The sequence below is a fragment of the Carcharodon carcharias genome, chromosome 25, assembly GCF_017639515.1.
Source record: "Carcharodon carcharias isolate sCarCar2 chromosome 25, sCarCar2.pri, whole genome shotgun sequence".
NCBI classification, from domain to species: Eukaryota; Metazoa; Chordata; class Chondrichthyes; order Lamniformes; family Lamnidae; genus Carcharodon; species Carcharodon carcharias.
Genome location: NC_054491.1, coordinates 34,103,018 through 34,125,914, shown reverse-complemented (window position 1 = coordinate 34,125,914; position 22,897 = coordinate 34,103,018). Strand labels below are relative to the sequence as shown.

The following is a 22,897-nucleotide window of genomic DNA, read 5'->3' as shown; positions in this document are numbered from 1 at the left end:
TTGGAAAGTGACTAATATAATTGTTATTATGAAAGACAAAAATGTAAACCACTAGTTTCAATGTTGTTGTTGGAAAACTCTTTGAAGTGATACCACTGAGTTCAAAGGGAACATATTTTTAGGCATGAATTAGGGATAGGAAAGTTAGAGCTTTTTTATAAACTTCCTTACCAATTGTCTCCTTTCCATGCTGTTCTACAGACTTTGACTCCCCGCTGGTTCCATGAGAACTAGTTCTCTACAGGCACTTAAGAAGGAAAAGAGTAAGTAAATTGAGTGTTGGTCTTCTAGACAGTGACAATGGGGAGCTAATAGTAGATTACAAGGAATTGGCAGGTGAATGATCAAATATTTTGCTTCTGTGTTCACTATGGAGGATACAAAAAACATTCCAGTAATAGCTGTAAATCAGGAGGTGTAACAGAGAGGAACTTGGTGAAATTATAATCACTAGGGCAGTGGGACTGGGTGAACTGATGGAGCTGCGGGCTGACAAGTCTCTGGGTCCTGATGGACTTCATCCTAGGGTCTTAAAAGAGGTGGGTAATGAGGTAGTAGATGCACAGGTATCAATTTTCCAAAATTCACTAGATACTGGAAAGGTTCCGTCAGACTGAAAAGTAGCAAATATAACCCCTTTATTCAAGAAGGGTGGGAGGCAGAAAACAGAAAATTATAGGTCAGTTAGCTTGATATGTATCTTGGGAAGGTGTTAGAACCTATCATTAAGGAGGTTGTAACTGGGCACTTAGAAAAACCCAAGGTAACTGGGAAGAGCCAGCATGGTTTCGTGAAAGATAAATCATGTTTAACCAAAAAAGGTAAATCATGTTTAACCAAATTTATTGGAGATTTTTTGAAGGAATAACATACGGTGTAGATAAAGGGGAGCCTGTAGACGCACTGAACTTGGATTTCCAGGTTATTTAAGGGAAGCAACAATGGCCAGGCCTGACCCTATCTGCTCCCCAGTTCAATACATGAGCAATCCCACTAGGGATTGTCAGCTAGCTGGCAATTATGAGAAGGAATCCTGTCCAATTCTCTATCCAGCCCAGGTACACTCAGGCCAATTATAACCTTGCTACAGCAACCTTGGCCTCAATTATCTAACAAGTAGACCCCAGGGATAAAATCGGTGACCTTTCTGACTTGTATAGATGAGTCCATGTTTAATTAACCACCAGCCCTTCTTCCAAGATATTAAACATGGCATAATGATAAAGTACACATACATTTTCAGAAAGTCTTTGACAATTCTCCCAATTGACAATTAATGGCCAAGCTGAGAAGTAGCTAATAGGAGGTAAGCACAAAAAAATGTAGTTATTTGGCTTAAAATGAGATGATATGCCGCCATCAATGAAACATTTGCATCTGGAAAGATGTGATGACCCTGGAAGTCAGTTTTTTGGCACTCTTGTCACTATTGATGCTTGGATGCGTGTAATATCAGAAAAGCCTCCAGGTGTCACAAATAAGCAGAAAAGCAAATAGTGCCAAAGGATGACATAAGTGGTCAGAAGAATCTAGCTCTTCTTGGTTGGGTCAGTTGATTGTAAATACAGTTTAATTTTCAGAAGTATGAAATAATATGTATGGGTAAAGAAGCAAAGAGGTATTGTGTGTTAAGCAGACTACGCTATTGTTCCATTTACCAGCAACAAAATCCAGAGGTCACAGAGAAACTAGAAAGAAAGACCTTGCATGTATATGGTGCCTTTCACAATCTCAACCTCCCAAAGCACTTTATAGCCAATGAAATACTTCTTAAGGTATAATTATTGATGTAATATTGAAAACATGTTGTAGTATTAGGGTTTGTAAGGGTATATGTGTGGGACTGTGTAAATAGCACCTTCCATAATGATGTTGTCAGAGAACACATGATGAGGGTTCAAGGGGGAGAACGTTCGTGGCTTCAGCAGTGTAACAAAGTCATGAGTAGCTATACATTGTTCAGTTGAATAAAATAAATGAGCTCTTGTTTGGACATGTCAATGTTTCAGTAATCATTCTAAAGTTAGACTAACCAACATAGCAGCAACCTTATGCACAGCAAGCTTCCCACAAACAACATTTGATATTGATCAGATAATCTGTTTATTGAGTTCAGTTAACGGTAAATATTGGCCAGGCCACAAGGCAGAATTCTCCTGTTCTTCTCCACAATAGCGACGCAGATCTTGACAACTAAGAAGACAGGAGCTCAAATCAGCACCATGCCAGACTATAGTTAGAAGAAAGACACCAATGGCCCAGATTTTGTGGTTGTAATGATATAGGCATTGGCCATCCTTAAAAACGTGAAACTTGACAGCAACTCTGGTGTCACATGTGCACATTGAATGTGGAAACTCACAAGTTACTGTTAGTGATTCCCTATTCCCCTACAAGGTATGCTCTTGAAGACACTGCAGGTAGAAAACTTCTGAAATCACTCAATTGAAGGGACCTTCCACTTTTACACTGTTAGTCTCATCGTAAAACTGCTTGAATGAGGAGTAACTTTTTCTGAACATTATACTAAGTTCATAATTACTGCCAAACTACTACTCTAGCCCTGAAAAACTAATTTTATATTTATGGAATGTCAAATTTCTCCAGTATAATAAGTTCATAGAATTTTAATTTCTTTTTGAATGTTTGTTTATGATATTTCAACTTTTACCTTAATCCCATTTGCATGTCTGAATCTGTATTTCGCTTTCTATAATGTGATTAACATGTGAAGGATAATTGGTGGTTTTTACTTCCTGGTTTGCTGTCTGAGAATTCTTAAATGTGATTTGCTGCTTAGCCTGCTTAATGATATCACTGTTGCAGAATGCTGGTGATCCTCTTGAGCTGACACTGGAATACAAGTAATGTCAGGAAAAGTGAAATCTACGATAGAGATGGAAGCTTTGAGGGAGGCAACAAATGCCATGGCTTTGCTGCTGACTGTAAAATCTGGACCACTGATTATATTCCCCATTAACTTTCAACAGAATTCCCCAGCAGCTACCTCTGTGTACAAAGTCTTCACTGTTCATATAGCTGGTTATACAAGTGGATGAAATGGAGCATGAAACAATTTTAATAATGAATGGAGGTTTAAATGGATTTGATTGTGAGTACTTTGATCTAAATAGGTTAGAATAAGACAGTATCAAAGAGCATTCAAAGTAATGGCAAGGATCTTAATCTTTTACACTACTGGAGGAAGGACTTTCATTTATATAGCATCTTTTACAACCAAAGCGCTTTACAACCAGAGAAGTACTTTTGAAGTGTAGTCATTGTTGTAATGTTGTCCTGTGCATGGAACGAGGATCCCAAGTGTTACAGTGAAGCTGAATCCTTTTGAGCAGCAGCATTGAGTCACTACTAAACTATCTAAAAACAGAATCCCATTCTGGAAAAGCTTTCTGCCTTGGCAGCCCAATGAGGAGCATTTCTCCCAAGTTAGTGAATGTAGGAACTTAACAGCTGTCTGTACAGTTTAGGAGCTGTGCTCTCTTTCTTTACCTGTTCTCCAGGCCCCTACTCTTCCTGTGTGCTGGCCCTGATTTTGGCAACGTGTTTCATTTGGTGCTGTCATATTGAAAATTGAGTGCTCACATAGCTGAGATAGCTGAGTTTAGCTCACTGGATGATAGGCATGTGCACTGTGTATAGGGAGAGCACTGAAGTAAACAACCCTTTGATAGCAATATTGTTGCTTTAAAAAAGTGATAATTAATAATACTGTAACTATTTAAGCTTATTTAAATATAAAATTTGGCTTTTCACTGTGGGTTCTGGGGTTCAAATCCAAACCAGACTAACTGGATGAAAATCTCCTGAGTCTGGTTACATGGAACCTAAAAGAATGGAAAGAGTTTTCGCAAATGTTATTCAGACCCTACTGGACATTGGGACCCAGCAAAAGGAAAAAAAGACACTTTTTTTTTGGCATTAATTTGGCTGCCTTACTCAAAGTGGTGCAGTAGTTAAGTTATTCTGAGATTGTGGAAGGAGTTTTACTTGTGTCTAACTGTGCTATACCTGACCTGGCATTGATTGTTCTAGCTGTGCTGTACCTGGCTTGGGAGTAACTTTTTTTTTCCTTTATTCGTTCATGGGATGTAGGTGTCGTTAGCAAGGCCAGTACTTTTGCCCACCCCTAATTGCCTTTGAGAAGATGGTGCTAAGTTGCCTTCTTGAACTGTTGCAGTCCATGCGGTGTTTGTACATACACAGTGCTATTAGGGAGAGTGTTCCAGGATTTCAACCCAGTGACAGTGAAGGAACATTGATATATTTCCAAGTCAGAATGATGAGTGGCTTGGAGGGGAACTTCCCATGTGTTTGCTACCCTTGTCCTTCTAGAAGGTAGTGGTCTAAGGAGGCTTGGTGAATTCCTACAGTGCATCTTATAGATGGTACACACTGTGCACTGATAGTGGAAAAAGTGTATGTTTATGGATGGGGTGCCAATCAAGTGGGCTGCTTTGTCCTGGATGGTGTTAAGCTTCTTGAGTGTTGTTGGAGCTGCACTCATCCAGGCAAGTGAAGAATATCCATCACACTCCTGACCTGAGTCTTGTTGACGGTGGCCAGGCTTTGGGGAGTCAGGAGGTGAGTTATTTGCTGCAGGATTCTCAGCCTCTACCCAGTTCAGTTTCAGGGCCATGGTAACCCCCAAGATGTTGTTAGTAGGGGATTCAGCGATGGTAATGTCATTGAATGTCAAGGGGCAATGGGTTAGATTCTCTCTTGTTGGACATAGTCATTACCTGGCACTTGTATGGCACAAATGTTACTTGCCACTTGTCCAGGTCTTGCTGCATTTGGACATGGACTGCTTCAGTACTTGAGGAGTTGCGAATTTTGCTGAATATTGTGATTGAAGAAAGGTAATTGATGAAGCAGCTGAAAATGGTTGGGCCTAGGAAGTTATCCTGAGGAACTCCTGCAGTGATGTCCTGGAACTGAGATGATTGACCTCCAAGAACCACAACCGTCTCTTTGTGCTAGACATTACTCCAACCAGTGGAGAGTTGTCCCCCTGATTCCCATTAACTCTTGTTTTGCTAGGGCTTTTTGATGCCACACTTGGTCAAATGTTGCCTTGATGTCAAGGGCAGTCTCTCACCTCAATGCCAATATGAACCCCTGAAACAGAAAATATGCCATTTCCCAGCACCAACATAGCTCACCTTGATGAATACAGAAAAATGCATTTCAATACACTGTTTATAATGAAATTAGGAAAATTTGTTAGTTTACGCCCCTTGTTCCAACTGCTAAAATGACTGAAAATAAAATCGTATTCTGAATTCCTGTAACCAGTCTTGCCCTCTGAACTTTGTTGAATTGAATTCTGATGTATTAAAACTCCAGATAAACTCATGCCTTGGGTGCCATTACATCTTGTGATTACAGGTTGAATTAACAAAGCCATCCATTGGCTACATACGAACATACAATTTAGGAGCAGGAGTAGGCCAGGACTAGGAATCATTATAATCGCCGTGATAAACTCTGGTTTCACTGTGCCTCAGAAACTTGCTATATTGCAATTCAATTCTGGTGCAGTCGGCTGGTGAATAGCATGGTCTCTTGGTGAGGTTGAAAGATGTGTCATGGAAAGTAGAATGCAGCCTCATACTCCTCACTTCTATTGTAGCATTATTGAATAGCGAGAGGCTGAGCTTTTTCACCCGCAGGGATGAGAAGAAAAGGCCAGTGGACTGTCATCCACCAGTGAGTGGAAAGGTACAATATCATAGTGATTATTTTACTGAACTTAATTAGAAGCCTGAACTAATAATCAAGATTTCAAATCCCACCATAGAAGTTTGAGAATTTAAATTCAGTTTAAAAAAAGTTCTGGAAATAAAGAGCTGGTAACAGTAAAATTGACCATAAAGCTGTCAGATTGTCGTTCCTACATCGTAACAGTGACTACCCTTCAAAAGTACTTCATTGGCTGTAAAGTGCTTTGGGCTGAACTATGATCTTAAAAGACTATAAATGCGTGTCTTCCTTTGATAAACCCAACCAGTTTACTAATACTGTTTTGTATCAGAAACTTGTCATCCTTATCAAGTCTGGCCTATATGTAACTCCAGTCCAACATCAATGTGGTTGACTCTTAACTGCGGTCCTATAAGCCTATCCACAGCTGTAAAGAAAGCTGATAATCACCTTCCTGAGGGGAACTAAGGATGGGTAATAAATACTGACCTTGTCAGTTATGCCCACAAATAGAGACTTATCCTATTGTCTATATTTAAAGAGAAAGCTTACCTGTTGAACTGAGCTAAATGTTGAAGCAGATTTATGAAGTGAGGAGAATCATAGGCACAGTGGGGAAATTCGTGAATAGTTTTACTGACACAAGAGATGTGCCAGGCTTGTGATATGTGGGCATTGTGTCATCATAGTTCATTTCAGACCCATTTCACCTTGAGCCAATACAACTTTGCAAGGCAACTGATGCCCACTTGTGCCTTTGTTTTTCATATTTGGATTGCTCTTATTTTATTCATACTCTTGCTATTGGGCTGAAATTCAGTCTTTGGTGAAATTTGTTGATCAGTTAAAGCATTTTTCCCTTTTACCAACATCAAGCGGATAACACACAATAGAAGCAGAGTAAAATTCTCTTTACAATGTCCCAGAAATCATACCAAAGGTAGACTAAAGCTTCTTTTACAATTCCCTCTCAACTATTCCTGGGTCAGCTATAGTGGTGGTTGGATGTATAGCAAAACACATTTCACTATGCCTTAACAATGTACTTTAGCCTCTTCTATGTTGTGACAATATTTCCCATTTAAGTAGCTTCCCCGAAAGTGAAATTGTTCAGTGGAAAAGTATTTATTTTTATTTTCTGCTGTATAAAAATCAACAGTAAATCCAGCAGCTGCCCAACCTCTACTTTGAATTCCGCAACTGTGTGAGAACATTGCAATATTGCATTTCTGTGTTACCATTGACTCAAGTCCCTATGGAGGAAAACCATTGAGGGAATATCTTGTGAGTTTAGTCAAGAATTTCATGTTCTACACACAAATGTCTTTTTCAGAAAAAAAGCTTAAACTTGACAAGTAAGGTACAGGTGATATGAGAGGGGCCTTGGTGATTTATGGAAAAGTTATTGCACTAAAAGATATGCCTGCCTATTTGATTTCTACCCCCCCGGACCCACAATTTTCTTCCTTCCTTACTGAGACTGCTACAAAAAACAATCAAAAAAGGCCATTGAAATGTGGGTCTTCTCTCTAGAGTGCTGGAATACAAAGGAGACAGTTTTGGGCACCACACCTCAGGAAGCATACATTGGTCTTAGAGTGAGTATGGCGCAAATTCACCAGAATGGTACCTAGGGCTTAGAGCGTTAAACTTATGAGGACAGGTTGCATAAAGAGCTTGTATTCCCTCGAGTGTAGGAGATTAAGTGAAAGTATGATTAAAGTGTTTAAAATGACAAAATGATTTGAAAGGGTAGATATAGAGAAACTTTTTCTTCTGGCAGTGGAACCAAGAATGAGGGGCTTTAAAATTAGATCAGGAGGGAAATTAGGAAGCATTTTTCCACCTTAAAAAAGCTGTGGATGCTAAGTCATTTAATGAGCCTTCAATCCTGAGAATTATAGATTTTTGTTGGGTGAGTGTATCAAGCAGGATAATGGAATTAGCATCCAGATCAGCCATGATCTAATTGAATGACAGAGAAGGCTTGAGTGGCTGAATGGTCACCTCCTGTTCCTATATTGTTATTCTGTCTCGTGCAGAAGCCATTCTTCCAGCAGGACCCCAGACAGCGAATGTTGGTTGACTCTCATATCCTGTCGGACTATTGCAGCTGTCCCTGATCTAGCTCTCTTCACTGCTCCTCAGTTCTGTGAAAGGCAGGTCCTTTTTATAGAGCGCTGTTGGCGGTTGAATAAGCCGTGGCTTTTGTCAATAGCATTCCTCCAATGTGAAAGTGACCTGCCTGCTTTTACCATTTGATGCTCCCCAATATCTCTTTGGCTGCACACTCACTAAAATTCTTGGCACTGTTCACCAATAGTAAAGGGGTTCCTCACTGTGAGGATACTGGCCCTTGAACTTTCCATGCAACATGGAGCATTTACTGAATGTAGGGTGGTGGTAGTATATGGCAATATGTATTTTTACTTGCATGTTGTAGTCTGGAGCTATGAGTGATGTTGGAGGCTCAAACTTTCTTTCTATCACATGGCTGAGCAGGAACCTCTCCTCTTAGCACCTGCCACTGGTGTGTTCTGGTAGGATTTGAGGGTTGATAATCAATATTTTTGGCTACATTATGAATGTACCTTCCTCGGCCATCAAATCCTATGGTAGTACATGAACACTGAGCTTCTGGCTCGGAAGCAGGGGTGCTATCCACTGCGCCACAGGACCTCCCAAATATAGGGTACTGTTATGTTAATCATAATGAAATGGAAGGTTTCTTTGTGCCTTTGATAGTGTTGGTGACCATAAGTGTCTAATTGGAGGTACATAAGCATGGCCTAATTTGATTTCCCCACACCACCCCTCTGCATTTCAGATTCCTCTCTGCTCCAAGGAAATAGGGTTGCCAACTCTGCTTGGACCAATTCCTCAAGGCTTCATCACATGGCCTCTTGTCTTCAACCACTTGGTTCAATCAAATAACACTTCTTTTCCCAGCTCCATTATTTTTAGACTTGACAAATGGAAATGTATGAAGAACATTTTTTATATAAAAAAAATTTCCTCAGCGTCCTTATGGTTTTTCTCCAAGGTTGCTCACGGCAACTAGTGGCCAGAACATTAATCTTTTTCACCCCTAGAGAGTGCTGGGTAATCCTGGGGATTGGGAAACTGAAACAGCTGCTGTATATCAATTTTGATAGGGGTGGGTGGGGGTTGGGGGGGGGGTGGGGGTGGGGGTGGAATAAAGTTGACTTTGCTCATGCGCCAGGCACAGGAACAGAGGGACTCACCTCTATGCGCTCCTCCATTTTCAGCTCACCTCTGTGCAGAGGCAACTACCCACAGTCCTTTGCAGGGCTGTCTTGATGTTTAATTTTAATTTCAATTTAGCAACCACAAAAATAAAATGAAATCTCTGTATTAAAAGTAAATGCTGATAACACAAATCTGCCAAACCTTAAAACTGATTCCCTGAAAGGCTAATCTCATTTGCGGTGTTTGTTTGTAATGGCGCAGTTTGAGTTAGTTTGAGAATCCTAAATGACTAATCGACCTTTTCATTAACCCCCCACTGACATCTTCAAACAGATTTTGTGAAGCAGAAAACTAAAATCTATGCATTACAATTGATGCATAATTAAACCCACTGCCTTTTAATCTCATGGGTCCTGCATTCCTTTTTTTTATATAGAACTCTACTAGCAATGAGGCAGTGTATGAGAAGATTTTAATGCTGTATATTAACATGAGAAAGATGATCAACTAAATCATATCAAGAATCACTTTCCTTTTACGGGAAATAAGTGGGCCCACTGATTCTCCGAGACAAGCATTTGCTGGGAATGTTTCCTGCCTGTTTTCCGGTGGCTAGAGTGATATTTTTCTTCAATTTCTCTTCCACACCCCTTGGTTTTCATCAGTATCCCCACACCACTGTCTATCTTTTCCCACTTCTCCTTCAGTAAGTGGACAGGAATAAATTCTAGCTTCCCCTCACCCTAGCTGTGTAACGAACAATAGTGTTTGAAGTAAAGGATGAACTGGGGCGGGGGTGGGGTGGGATCTCTCAGTCTTTTTTTAATTTGATTCTTTTCAAAAGAAAATATCAAATGTTGGCTGCACCAAGACCCGCCAAATCAAGCATAAACTTCCAGCTAGGCTGCTTTGTAGTGTCATCAGTGGGGAGCTGCGTGTGGCAATCTGGAGCTATATGAACTCAGGGGAACTCAATATTTGAAAGCTGTGCTTCCAACAGAATGGTTACAGCATAGAGAAGGCTATTTAGCCTGTCGTTGTCTATGCTAGCTCCCTGAAGTAGCAACTGACCTAGCCCCATTTTACTGCCCTTTCCCTCGTAGATTTGCAATATTTTTCTCTTCAGGTCCTTGTCCAATTCCTATTTGAAAGCCCTATTGCATCTGCCTCTACCACAGGTAGAGAAGTCCATTCCAGATCCTTAACAACCCACTGTGTAAAAAGGTTTCCTCACGTTGTTGCTGGTTTTTTTGCCAGTCAACATAAACTGGCGCCCTCTGGCCCTTGAACCTTCCAGCAAAGGGAATAGTTTCTCTTGATTTTGCTCCTCATGATTTTGAACACTTTTGCCAAATGTTATCTCAATCTATCCACACCACTGAAGTTCTTCATCCTTGGAAATATTCTCGTAAAGCCTTAGCACCCTCCCTAAAGTGTGGTGCCCAGAATTGTACACACTACCCCAGTTGAGGCTGAACCAGAGTTTTATGAAGACTCATCATAACTTCCTTGCTTTTTCACTCTATGCCTTTACTCATAAAGCCCAGGTGCCTTTTTAACCATTTTCTAAACCTGCCCTCCTACCTTCAATTTGTGCATATATACCCCTCTGGTCCCTCAGTTGCAGAACTCCTTTTAGAAGTGGACCCTTTATGTAATTTTGCATCTTCTTGTTTTCCCTACTGAAATCTACCACTTCATGCTTCCCTACATTAATTTCCATCTGCCACCTGACTGCCTATTCCACCGGCCTGTCTTGAAGTCTATCACAATCCTCCTCAAAGTTCACAATACCGCTAAGTTTTGTGTCATCTGCAAATTTTGAAATTGTACCCTGCATACCCAAGTCTAGGTCATTATCATGTTTGAAGAAAAGCAGTGGTCCAAATATCAACCTCTGGGGAATCTCATTGTATCGTTTCCTCTAGTCTGAAAAACAACCATTCTCCACTATTCTGTTTGCTGTCAATCAGCCCAAATTCAAACCATGCTTTTATTCCATGGGCTTAAATTTTGAAGCCAAGCCTATCATGTCACACTTTTAAAATGCCATTAGAAGTTCTTACACCAGAACCAAGTTACCCTCATCAACCATCTCTATTACCTCATCAAAAAGCTCAAAGTTAGTTAAACATAATTTGCTTTTAACAAATCTCTGCTGGCTTTCCCTAATTGACTCACAGTTGGCAAGACATCTGTTAATTTGGCAGGTATATCATCTGTACATGCTCTCCTAGCACCTATGGTAAACTGACTGACCTGTAGTTGTTGGGTTTATCCTTGTACCCTTTTTGAACAAGGTTGTAACATTTGCATTTCTCCAGTTTCTTGGCAAACCCCCTCCCACCTTCCCCTGTATCTAAGGAGGATTGGAAGACTTTGGCCAGTACATCTGCAATTTGCACCTTATGCCCTTTCTGATCCCTATTAGGCCATGCCCCTCTCCTCTTCCTACCCTTTTTCTATTTATAAGCTTATAGAAGTCTTTTATACTCACCCTTATGTTAGCTGCCAGTCTCTTATATCCTCTCTGCCTCTTTTAGCTCCATTTTTTACTGAATTTCCACTTTGAACTTTCTAAATTCAGCCTGGTTCTCACTTGTATTATCCAACTAACATCTGTCATGCTCCCCCTTTTTCTGCTTCATCTTGCTTTCTAAATCTCCCATTTTCTATGAAGCCCTGCCTTTGGTTGCCCTATCTGTTCCAGTCATGGTTTACTTGAACCATCTCCTCTTCATAGGCTGCCCATTTTTCCTTTACAGTTTTGCCTGCCAATCTTTGAATCTAGACTCTAGGTAAATTGGAATCATTCCCACCTTGCTGAAATTGGCCCTCCTCCAATTTAGTATATTTTCTTTAGATTACTCCTTATCTTTTTCCATGGATAATCTCAACCTTAAGGTACCATAGTCACTGCTCCTTAAAAGTTCCCTGACCAACACTTGATCCACTTGACCTACCTCATTCACCAGAACTAGATCCAGAGTAACATTTGCAAACACAAGTGCCAGACAATGACCATCTCCAACAAGAGCGAATCTAACCATCTCCCCTTGACATTCGATGGCATAATTGCTGAATCCTCCATTATCAACATCCTGGAGGTTACCATTGGCCACAAATTTAATGGGAGCAGACACATAAATACTGTGGCTACAAGAGTAGGTCAAACGCTGGGAATTCCTGACTCCCCAAAGCCTGTCCACCATCTTCAAGGCACAAGTCAGGAGTGTGATGGAATACTCCCCACTTGCTTGGATGAGTGCAACTCCAATAACACTCAAAGCTTGACACCATTCTGGACAAAGCAGCCAGTTTGATTGGCATCCCACCTGGCACCTTAAACTTCCACTCTCTCCACCACCAATATACAGTGGCAGCAATGTTCGTTATACACAAGATGCACTGAAGTAACTCATCAAGCCTCCTTCACCAGTATCTTCCAAACCTGTAATCTCTACCCCCTTGAAGGACAAGGGCAGCAGATGCACGGGAACACCACCAGATACATGGGAACATCACCAACTGCAAGGTCCCCTCCAAGCCACACACCATCCTGACTTGGAACGATATCACTGTTCCTTCACTGTTGCTTGGTCAAAATCCTGGCACTCCCTTCTTAACAGCACTTTGGGTGTTCCTACACAATCCTGGATTGCAGCGGTTCAAGAAGGAACCTCACCACCACCTTCTCGAGGGCAATTAGGAATGGGCAATCAATGCTGGCCTAGCCAGTGACGCTCATCCTGTGAAAGAATACATTTTTGTAACGCCTCCTCCCTCATTAGGCCAGAACTATACTGATCATGAAAATAATGAACATTCCTCTTATCAACATGAGTAAAAGGTACCTGGTTTAGAATCTCCATCACTGTTGTTGGGCAGTGTGTCTCACATTGGCATGCCAGTGTTGCTATTTTTAATATTGCTGAGCCACTTCAGGTAGAGTTGTCACTCTAGGAAAAGCTTTGATAGGCAAGGCCCTACAACCTTCCCAGACCTCTGTGCTCCGCTAATTCTGGCCTTTTGTGCATCCCCAGTTTCCTTTGGCTCACCATTGGTAGCCATGCTTTTAGCTGTCTAAATTCTGGAAATCCCTCCCTAAATCTCTCTGCCCCTCTCTGTCTTTCCGATACTCCTTAAAACATACATCTTTGATCAGACTTTCAGTCATCTGTTCTAATGGATCTTTACATAGCTTGGTGTTTAGTAAAGCTACTGGGGATCTCCTAGTTTTTTTCTTAACAACTTTAAAGACTTTACATAAATGGAATCTGCAGTTGAGGCTGCTATACTGAGTGCGGGTCACTCAATGCAAAGGACAAAATCTTCACCCTGGGCTCTCATCTAGCAAGACTCTGCACTGAGAACCTCACCTCTCTCAATATTTATCCCTGCAGGCTCAGTTATTTTTGTTGTAGCCAAAGCAGAAGGCTGGTTTCCCTGTTTATTTTATTCTGGTGTACTATGATCACTTTTCCATGCATTTGTGTGATGGAATTGTGGATTGTCAATTCAATCTTAATATTTTCATGCAGAAGCTTTGAGTCCAAAGCTTTGAACTTGCTGAACATTTGTCATAGATCACAGAGCTGACGCACCTCAGTAATGTTAGTTGAGGGATGCATATTGGCCAGGACACCAGGGAGAACTTTACTACTCCTCTTCAAATTGTGCCATGGGATCGTTCACATCCTCCTTGGAGGGAAGATGGGGCCTTGGTTTAATGTTTAAACTGAAATATGGCACATTCAACATTGCAACACTCCCTTAATCTGGAGTATCAGGCTAAATTATGTGCTCAGGACTATGGAGAGGGGCTCAATTCCACAATTGTCTACTTGTAGAAGCACTACCACTGAACCACATCTGACATTGTTATGGTGTAGAAGGAGACCATTTAGCTCATCATGTCTGCACCAGCTCTCTGAGCATTTTAACTTAGTGTCAATCTCCTGCCTTTTCCCTGTAACCCTGCACATTGGATGATTATTTAAATAGAAACACTGCCCTCTTAATGCCTCAATTGAACCTGCCTCCACCACACTTCCAGGCAGCGTATTCCAAACCCTAACTACTCACTGTGTTTTCTCACCTTACATTTGCTTCTTTTGCGAAACACTTTAAAACTGTGCCCTCTGGTTCTCGATTTGTTTACAAGTGGGAACAGTTTCTCCCTATCTACCCTGTCCAGACCCCTCATGATTTTGAAAACTTCTATCAAGCCTCCTCTTAACCTTCTTTTAAGGAAAACAATCCTAACTTTTCCAATCTTTCCTCATAACTGAAGTGTCTCATCCCTGGAACCATTCTTGTAAACCCCTTCTGCACTCTCTCTAATGTGTTCACATCCTTCCTATAGTGTGGCGCCAAGAATTATACACAATTCTCCAGCTGAGGTCTAACCAGTGTTCTATATAAGTTCATCATAGCCCCCCTGCTCTTGTGCTCTGTCCCTATTAATGAAGCCTAGAATACAGTATGCTTTAGAAACAGCTCTCTCTACCTGTCTTGCCACCTTTAATGACTTATGTACATGTACATCCAGGTATCTCTGCCCCTGCACACCATTTAGAATAGTATCCTTTATTTCATACTGTCCCTCCATGTTCTTCGTGCCAAAGTGTATCACCTCACACTTCTCCGCATTGAACTTCATCTGCGATCTATCTGCCCATTCCACCAGTATGTCAATGTCCTTTTGAAGTTTTACACTGTCCTCACAGTTTACAAGTTTTGTGTCATCCACAAACTTTGAAATTGTCCCCTACACAACAAGCTCTAGATCATTTTATATATATCAGGAAAAGCAAAGGTCCCAATACCGACCCCTGGGGAACTCCACTACAAACCTTCTTCCAGCCTGAAAAATACCCATTAACCATTACTCTGTTTCCTACCCTTTAGCCAATTTTATACGCACATAGCTACTATCCCTTTTATTCCATGACTTATAACTTTCCTCACAAGTCTGTTGTGTGGCACTGTATCGAACGCCTTTTGGAAGTTCATATGCGCCACATCAATAGCCTTGCCCTCATCTATTACCTCTTTAAAAAACTCCAAGTTAGTTAGACACGATTTTTCTTTAACAAATCCATGCTGACTCTTCTGAATCAACCCACGTTTTTCCATGTGACTATTAATTCTATTCCAAATAATTGTTCCTAGAAGTTTTCCCCACCACTGAAGTTAAACTGACTGGTCTGTAATTGCAGGGCAGATCTTTGCAATCTTCTTTGAACAAAGGCGTAATGTTTGCAATTCTCTAGTCCTCCGGCACCACCTCCGAACTCAGGGAACATTGAAAGATTATTGCCAATACCTCTGCAATTTCCACTCTCACTTCCTTCAACATTCTTGGATGCATCTCATCCAGTCCGGCTGCCTTATCAGCTTTAAATACTGACAGTTATCTAATACATTCTACTTATCAATTTTAAACCCTTCTAGTGACTGAGTTCCCTCCTCTGTCACCATGGCCTGGGCAGCATCTGTCTCATAAGTAAGGACAGATGCGAAGTAATACCTCAGCCATGCCTCTTGCCTCTGTGTGTAAATCCCCTTTTTGTCCCTAATAGGTCCTACTCCTTCTACCACCCTTTTACTATTGATATGCTTACAGAATACTTTGGGATTTCCTTTTATGTCAGCTGCCAGTCTTTTTTCATCATCCCTTTTTGCTTCTTGTATTTGATTTTTCACACCCCTTCTGAACCTTCTGTATTCAGCTTGGTTCTCAATTGCCTTTGCTACCTAACACCTGTCATAAGCACACTTTTCCTTCTTTAACTTAATTTCTATCTCCGTTGTCATCCAGGGAGCTCTGGATTTGTTTGTTCTACCTTTCCCTTTTGAGGGAACATAACCCTAACTGTGCCCAAACCATCTCCTCTTTGAAGGTGGCCCATTGTTCAGCTACTGTGTTTCTGGCCAACCTTTGGTTCCAGTCTCTCTGGCCCAGCTGCGTTCTTGCCCCATTGAAGTCTGCTCTCTGCCAGCTGATTATTCTTACTCTGGATTGACCGATGTCATCTTCCACCGTCATCCTAAACCTTATGATACAATGATCACTGACCCCTAAATGTTCCCCCACTGTCACTCAATCTACTTGGCCCACCTCATTCCCAAGAAACCGGTCTAGCAGTGCCTTTTTGACTGTACACCTGATTGTAAACCTGAACCACCAGAGCAGGCAGATAGAGCCTTGGTTCCATGTCTCATCCAAAGGATGGCATCTTGAATAATGCAGCATTTCCTCCATGGTGCATTGAAATGGCAATCTAGATTATGCTCCCAAATACTGTAATGGAGCTTGAACCCAGTTCTTTCTAACTCCAAAGTGTGGGTATTACCAGTTGAGCCTAGCTGACACATCAGGGACTAGCAAGCTGATGTAGACATATGTTTCTGTTTCACTCAGTGATGCAACAGCATTGTTGACCTAAAGCAATATTCTTGTTGGTCTTTCAGCAAGTAAGTGGGGCTAGTTGAATCAATTGGTGTAAAGCTGAAATCTTTGTGCAGTCTTTAGTGTTAGAGATGCTGTACTGTGACAGATATGATGGCAGATCCAATTTCCTGGATTATCTGAAGCCTGAGGCTTTCAATAAGTCCCAATGAGGCCAACAATGATAGCGGTGTTCATTATACTAGGGAAAAATATTTAAATTGAGGTCCTCTCTCAAGAACAACTAGAGGGCCTAAGCAGCACGTCAGCTGCAAAGTGCAATTTGTAACAGGCGCTGAGGGTGGTACCCTATATTTTTCTTGGCTTTTCTTTCTTCTGTTCTTTTGCTCCCCTCAATTTTTTTCCTTCACCTCCTGTTGCTGTAGCCTCTTCTCCCTTTCCCCTCCCCTTTCCCCTCACACTGCGCCTCAGGTTGCCAACCCTCCAGGATTGCCCTGGAGTTTCCAGGAATTGAAGATTAGTCTCCAGGACACTGCTGCAAGCAACAACCAGGAGAAAATCAAAGGCACAATCAAAAAAAAAATTTATATTTTCTTTGAACAATGAACATTTATTATTTGTAAATATTGGACTTGGTGGGGAAAATGGCTGTTTGACAAACTGTGAAGATTTGTCCAAATAAGTTTGTGTCCTTTCCAATTGGCCATGGGAAGGTAGTCCGCCTAAATGATCAACCAATGGTGGGAATTTGACAAGTGTGGTGGCTTGAGGTGTGAGGTCATGTGATGAAACCTCACCCTTTCACTTGCCCCCCTGCTTACTCCCTGCCCCAAAGAGAGAAAAACTGGCTCCAAAAAAATGCCCCAAATTCCCCACCAGCTCCCCCCGCCCCCTGCTACCAAGACAAAGATTTAAGAAAAGCAGCCTTGTTCCTATCATCAGCTCACTTGTGCAAAACGCCCACTGTGTTTTATTTTGGAGCCAACAGCCTGACCAAGACCAACAGCTGACAGATACATTAAAGGTGGAAGTGACTGTTTAAAAATAAACGTGAAATTCAGTTTAGCGATAACCTGGCCAAGGATTGTCCTTTTTTCGCAGATGTGCTTTGGAGAACTTGCCAAGCCCATGAATAGTTGAAGCACTTTGTTTGCTGAGCAAAGCCCAGTCAGTTGGTACACATCCAATGCTCTGTATTCTGTAACATGCTGCTGGTGAGTTAATCTGTAGCCGATAGCCTCTGTGGCTCTCTGATAACTGTTTCAAGCTGTTTGTTCAAGCAATTGGTGCGATGTGATTGTAGAGTCTTTGCACAATGTTGTTTGTTCTGGCCATGAGCTGGAGTTATGTAGTAACATTCAGATAAACTCACACTGAGGCACATTACCACCATTGCATTATAGATTTAACCTGGATCACGTGGGCACTGGTGGCTGCTCTAGAGAATCATTTCATTCTGTTGTCCCATCCCAGCACAACTTTTCAGCTTTCTGGAATGTGCTCTCCATTGCTTCTGGGCTGTCACTGAGTCAGGTCATTATGGTTGCTGTCACTTAGCTGTTTTACTGTTATGCTACCAATATGTCACCAGCACTACAATTTTAGCCTGGAAGTCAACAGGTTGTAGTAAGGGTGAAAAATTGTATGTAAAATTGTTTAAATTATTAATCTTTAAAATCCATATAATCTTAAATGCGATTTTTTCCCCAATATATTATGGGGGAAAAATCGCATTTAAGATTATATGGATTTTAAAGATTTATAATTTAAATAATTTTACATACAATTTTTCACCCTTACTACAACCTATTGACTTCCAGGCTAACGTTGTAGTGCTGGCGACACTGTCAGAGCTGTAGTCGTTTGGATGAAATGTTAAAACAAAGCCCCTTATTCCTTTTGGGTAGATGTAAAAGATTCCATGGCACGATTCAAAAAGCACGGGACAATCCCTCCTGCTATCCTAATCAATACTTATCCTTTACACAACATCACTAAAAATATCCACTCAATTATCACGTTGAAATACAGGACATTAAAGTCCCTAAAGTCCCATTCTCTTGAAGTCCCAAATGACTTCACATACAGTTAATCACATGGAACTGCTATAACTCTGTAGATGAGTGCTCTGTGATTTTACAGTTTGTAGACTGAGGCTGGGATCTCCCATGCCCGCTGGCGTCGGGTACGTTCGGTGGCAGGCGTAGACAATATGGTGAGAAGGCCAAAAATCAGTTTAACAACATTGTGAAACCCATTTGTGCTCGTCCGCTCCGCCAGCTGATGGTGGGCTACGTTTCCTGCCGTCAGACGTTGGGAACCTCGTTGTACTACATCTGCATATCATTATAAGATCAGCCTGCAGGAATCGTTGCCCCCCCACCCCCCCAACGACTCCCGCCACCCCACCCCAACCCACCGCACCCCATGTCAGTGTGATTGCACGCAGTCACATTTCACAACTGCATATAAAAGGCATGCACTTGGCTGGCTGTACTTTGAGGGGAACCCGGCAGTGAGTACACGGTATTGTGGATTGCTCGCTTGGGTTGCCTGTTGGATTTCAAGGTTGAGGTGCGTTGGGGGCTGGGGGTGGCAAAGGCTGCCCTGTGGTGGAGGTGATTTAGAGGTGGGGAGGGTTGAAGGTAGTGCACAAGCACTTGCAGGGTTTGGGGAGGGGGGCGGGGTGCGGGTGGTGTGGGGGGTGGCGGGTGGTGTGGGGGGTGGCGGGGTGTGAGGGAAGTGGCCACGCATTAAGGAAACCTTTATAAAGTGACCATTCCTCTGCAGCTGAGGCAGTTCAGGTGCAGCCACTTTGATACGATTGGAGTTGGGCGTCCAGCTTCTCTGCCCACTCAAGCAACACAGAGGCATGAAAGTGCCACCAAGTGCTCCAGCTTTTCACTCCTTGGGCACAGACAGCAAAGTAATGAACATTTTTTGGTGGACTGCAGAGCAGTTGTAAGACTGGGCGCGTTGTACAATCTCCTTCTAAAGCTGGGCGCTTACAGTCCCTTGCATGTCATCATCCCGGTTTCGACCAGTCTCCCCCATGATTCAAGCTAACAGTGCAGCCTTGCAGCACGGGTTAGGAGAATACCTGAGCTGAGAGCACAGCATGCAGTCCAATGGGCAAAGCTGCTGCCAATCGGTTGGGTGGAGTAGGGCAGAGGTGGGTGGGGTTTTGGGCAGTCATGCAGCGTGCTTATCTCTGGCCATCAAAGTGGTGGCCAACACGCTCTGGGATGCATTAGAGGGCCTTCAAACTTAACCAAGACAGGTTCTTAGTACACAATGCTAGCCCATGCGTCTTTGCCTTTCATCCTGCAGAAGGAGTACATCAGGATCATGGAGCCTGGTGACCTAGCTGTATGCCTTGTGGCTTATAGGGAATGAAGGAATGAGTGACTGAGGTGCCTGGCTGTGCAGAGGGGGGAGGAGCATCCTCTGGAAGAAGGGGCACTGGGGGCTCCTGCACCAGCTGCAGAAGAGTCACGGCGAGCTATCGCCACTCGGCACTTAGCTAGACCCAGGTCTGTAGACACCGCTTTTCATTCCTGCAGATGATCGAGAACTAGTGTCACCGAGGACTGCGCAAGTCTAGGGCACTGGGTGGTCACATCTGCTAGCTACTGCAAGATTTGTCGCCACAGGGACATGACCACTGGCAGTGGATGCCCCCCATGATAGCTCAATTTCTATGCCAGTGGCTCCTTTTAAAGGCTCCACAGAGCTATGGGATATCACAAACCTCCACCCAAAAATGCACCCATGAGGTCACAGATGCCATCTTTTGGAGGGCACGCAACTTTGTGCATTTTGCCTGGGACCAGGACAGCCAGGATGCAAGAGCAATTGGATTTCCCCAGCTCTCGGGTTTCCCACAGGTGCAGGGTGCGATTGACTGCTCAGATCTTTGTCGTGACACGTGGTTAACTATGTCAACTGCAAGAGATTCCATTCACAGAATGTGCTGCTGGTGTGCGACCACCACAAATGCAGGATGCAGATCTGCGCATGGATCCCAGGGATTGTGCACTTCAGTCGGTCACAGATCTTTGAAGTCTTCCAGGGACCACAGAAGCTACAGAGATGGCTCCTTGGGGACAAGGGCTACTCACAGAGGACGTGGCTGATGACACCCGTGCGATGACCTCAGGCTGCAGAAGAGTGAAAGTATAATGAGGTTCATGCTGCAACTCGTAACTTGGTGGAGCAAACCATCGGGATGCTGAAAATGAGGCTCCAGTGCCTGGACCAGGCTGGTGGAGCCCTGCAATATCGTCCACAGAGGGTGTCACGCATTGTCATCATCTGCTGTGCCCTTTACAACCTGGCACTGCAGTGGGGAGAGGAGCTGGCTGAGGAGAGATGGAGGAGCTGGAATTCTCCTCCGATGAGGGTGAGGAGGTCCTCGAAGGCGACGATGACGGAGATGAGGCCCTCGCACTGACCAGATGAGGCAGGCACGCTTGGGAGGCCCTCATAGCTGCTAAATTTGTGAAGGATGATGACAACTTGCAGTGAGGAGACACCGTGGATCCTCACATTGCATCTATGAACGTTTGACTCCAATCTGGCTTATGGCAACACACACACCCCCTGTGATAATGCTCCTGTCACGGAGACGCAGTGGAGGCCCTAATGGTTGCTCGATTGCAGGAGGATGATGACGACGACATGGAGTGAGAACACTCCGTAGACCTTCACATTGCCTCTGAGAATGTCTGACTCCTGTCAGGCCGAGGGCAGCTCGCTTGCGCTCTTGTGATCAGTGTCATAACATAGATACACTGCTGTGAAACTTTAAAAGCATCTGGCGCTTTGTCTGCCTTCAGCAGCTGATCCCTTAAGGAGCACAGCCTCACTGACCACAGATGCAGAAGAGATGGGGGCCAGCCCCATTGCCCACCCTATGGCCAGAGTGGGGGCAGAGGACATCACGGCAGGACTGCAAACGTCCAAAATCATCATTAAACCTGGGGGCTGCAGTCTGTTTGCATTTCGTGGACATCTTCCCTGCAGTGGTCCTGGGCTGGAAATACTGACTTAATATGGCGCCCGGCATGATGAAGTGGTGAGGTGATGGCATGGTGGGTAAATGAGAGCCTGCCTGCCATGGAGCCAGCCTGCGGTGGGTTTGAGGCGATACAACGTGAAAGGCCGCCATTGCAGCCAACGGGTAAAATGTCATTTCACCTGCCTTCTACCGCACTTCGTGCAAATCCGGGATGATTCTGCCCTGAGCGTGATTACCTAAATAGGACAATTTAAGTACAAATTTTCTTCTGATCAGTTATATTAATTCAGCAGAATTTTGTGTCATAGACTGTGGGTCTAGACCAACAAATTAAATGTTGTGATACATAAATGTAAGATTCCTATTTATTGCGACGGTTCTGGGTATTTGTAGAAAACCTCCCTTTTTTCCAGCAGTTTAATAGCAGCTTCTGTGTGCGGGGCTGATCCAGAATAATCTGGAAACTGTCATTTTTAAGTAATTTGACTTTACAGAGGTGTGTAACCTGAGGATTAACCAATGCCTATTTTACAGTAATGTATAGACTGGATTGCTTGTAGTGCTACACACCCCCTCGTCCACCCGTTCCTTAGCGTGTTGCCAATTCCATTGCGGAATGATGGATCGTAAATAGGAACCTTGAGGAATAATTCTGGCAAGTTTAGTAGGTGTGCTCAACAAACAGTTGGAAGCTGTGTGTGTTTTATTTAATGCGGCTCCTAGACAGTTCTTCACTAAAATCATTTGATTGAAGAGATTTGGAGGCAGATTTACCTGTTTGCAGGCATTCAGAGAGCAGCTGTTCATAAATATTTATCACTGTTAATGGTTTATGATTTTAGCTCTTTACATAGCTATTGAGGTGCTCCTTCCTGTGATGGAAGAGGCTACAACTTTAAGATACATTCACAAAGCCACATTCCCCCTTTCCTGGGGAATTTCAGGCCCAGTTTAAACTTTTAATAAAACTATAAATATAAACTCTTGTGCTCTGAAACAGGATGGATTCTGAGGTTCGTCAAAGAGGGTTCTAAGGGAGAACAATTAGATTGGAAGCATCTTGCTCGCATGGATTATAGTAAGGCTTTTGGTCAGAAAAACAAGAGCTATGGTATTGTAAGGCAAATGGCAAGTGAGATCCAAAATTGACTCAGTGGCAGGAGCCAAGGAGTAATGGTCAGCAAATGTTTTTGCGACTGGATTGCTATTTCCAGTGGGGTTCTGCAGGGCTTAATACTAAGCCCTTAGCTTTTCATTGTATAAATCAATGTCATATAGTTAAATCAATGGTGGATGATTAAGTATGCAGATGTTACAAAAATTGGTCCTGTGGTTGCTAATGAGGAAGAAAGCTGTAGACTGGAGAAAGATATCTGGACTGGCCAGATGGGTAGAAAAGTGGCTAATGGCATTCAGTCCGATAAAGTGTGAGGTAATGCATTTGGAAGTACTAAGGAGGCAATGGAATATGCGATAAATGGAAGGATATTGAGAAATGTAGAAGAACAGATGGACCTTGGCATGTAAGC

The 22,897-nt window shown here is 42.9% G+C and overlaps 1 protein-coding gene across 11 annotated transcripts in view; it reads left to right on the top strand.

Moving 5' to 3' along the window:
• Window positions 1-22,897, top strand: part of pknox2 (pbx/knotted 1 homeobox 2) — a 432,107-nt gene that overhangs the window by 214,121 nt on the left and 195,089 nt on the right. For 3 of the 11 annotated variants that reach the window (XM_041174176.1, XM_041174181.1, XM_041174173.1), the window contains exon 3: window positions 17,450-17,562. The exons of 7 other annotated variants lie outside the window; for them this stretch is intronic. The gene's annotated coding sequence lies outside the window, so the exon portion shown is untranslated. Of the gene's footprint in view, window positions 1-201; window positions 264-17,449; window positions 17,563-22,897 lie in introns of all 11 variants that reach the window. One more of the 11 variants, XM_041174174.1, reaches the window with a different exon arrangement.